The sequence below is a fragment of the Oratosquilla oratoria genome, chromosome 30, assembly GCF_046742065.1.
Source record: "Oratosquilla oratoria isolate Oo_2021 chromosome 30, ASM4674206v1, whole genome shotgun sequence".
Taxonomy (NCBI): Eukaryota; Metazoa; Arthropoda; class Malacostraca; order Stomatopoda; family Squillidae; genus Oratosquilla; species Oratosquilla oratoria.
In genome coordinates this window covers 36,438,232-36,440,121 of record NC_134806.1, presented here as the reverse complement: position 1 = coordinate 36,440,121, position 1,890 = coordinate 36,438,232, and the positions used below count along the sequence as shown (strand labels likewise).

At 42.7% G+C, this 1,890-nt stretch overlaps 1 protein-coding gene across 1 annotated transcript in view; it reads right to left on the bottom strand.

The window, feature by feature from the left end:
* The window catches only part of LOC143041274 (peripheral plasma membrane protein CASK-like), a 566,674-nt gene that overhangs the window by 187,707 nt on the left and 377,077 nt on the right, over nt 1-1,890 (bottom strand). The window lies entirely within an intron of this gene.

The following is a 1,890-nucleotide window of genomic DNA, read 5'->3' as shown; positions in this document are numbered from 1 at the left end:
AGCTGAGTTAGGCAAGGAAGGGAACAGACGAAAGAGAGGTGGAAAGAGGGAAAAATAATCCAAAGAGTAAAGAATGACCAAGACAGGAAAGAAAGAGAGAAAGAGAGAAGAGTGAAAGAGAGAAGAAATAGGGAAAGGAAGTAAGAAGGTTGAGGGAGAGGAGTAGAGATGGCAATGGAAGGAAAAGTTGAAGGAAGGTTGAAAGAAATGTCACTACCGTTACTTTGTACGGGTGAATCTATTCAGTAAGGGAGCGCCGTAGACGTCAGTGTCGTTCCCTGTACTTTGTCGTAGCGGAGAGTGATTTTTTTTCCGTACGGAAGTGTCTTTTCTAGATGCTGCCTGGTTGAGACAAAGCCGGCAGGGGCTTCTTTTTCTATCTATCTGGACGAAGTTATGCACAGACCGAGAAATCCAGGTCCCGTTCGTGTGAAAGGACATCTAGCGGCACATTTGCCAGTCTTAAATATACAACATTTCCCTATTTGGCGTTTTACCAAAGGGTTGCCATTTCGGCTTAACATTCTCTTTTCTATCGTAATATGTGTGAGTTATAATTTAAGGGAATGAGTTAGTAGCAGTAAATGTGTCTGGCTCTCTTATAGTGATTCTATGTTCTGGTAGGTTTAGGAATGGTCAAGGTCTGTCTGTCGACACTATGTATTAAGATTGGTATTTTTCCTTGGGTATCGCGCGATCGTGACGTCACGCTGACTAAGGTCAGAGTGTTGTGGTTTAGGCTTGGCGATGGCGCTAAGAGGCTGTGAACAACGTCAGTCACGTGTGGTTTACATGTGACTTTGTCTATAGTCTTTTGAGGGTTTACATGGTATAGGATTTGCAAATGGTTATTTGTGATTCTATGGATGCAGAGAAAAAAAAAGGGAAAAAAGGGAGTTAAGAAGGAGAGAAAGTCTGATTTGGTGAAGAAATGACAGAAAAAAAAACCATTAAGGGTTGAAAAATGAATGAATAAATAGTTAAACAAACAGATGGATAAGCAATAAACTAATGTATATATATATATATTGGAGTAACGCGGCAAAATATTTTCTTCAAGGCATATAGAATTGTATGCAACAGCAAATTGAGCTCTGATGAGTTTCAAGTCTTCTAAAGATCTCTCTAGCATGGACAGGTAAAGAAAAAACAAAGTTGCCGATAGAAGCCATCTAATGGGTAGAACAGGATACAAGTCGTTTCGCTAATCACAGTTAGCATTTTCAATTGTGACAATAGCAAAGAAATGGATGATTATAAATACAGAAAGTAAACACTAGGAAAGATTACAAAGAAATGACCGTTATTCTGGTCTGAAACTGGGAAAGGACACGTTGAATATCGGGGAATATCTGGGTGAGGAGCACATCAAGAAAAGGTAGAAGACATCTTCGTGAGGACCACCGACTCTGAGGAGCGTGAACACCTTCGCTGCCTCCTTCAGGAAGTGTCAGGCCTTCGATTTACGACAGAGGAGGCGACAGACGACGTCCTTCCTTTTCTTGATGTGCTCCTCACCCAGAAAACCGACGGGAGCACCCGCACAGCAGTGTACACCAAGCCAACTAATCCTGGATTGTGCTTGAATGGAGAGAGTGAGTACCCTCAAAAATATAAGGACTCCACTATTGCATCCTTCTATAGGAGAGCCCTCACCCATTGCTCCAGTTGGACCTCCACCCAGAAAGAAATTGACCGGTCTACACAGCTCTTAGTCAACAATGGCCACTCAAACAGCGACTGCCAACGTGTACTGCGGGCCGTCATGAGCAAGTGGTACGAAGGGCAACAGACTCCTGTAGAAGGCAATACCTTTACCTTGTTCTATAGGGCCTACATGTCGAGCGCTTATAAGGAGGATGAGAAAGCACTTCTTCGTATCATCAAGGA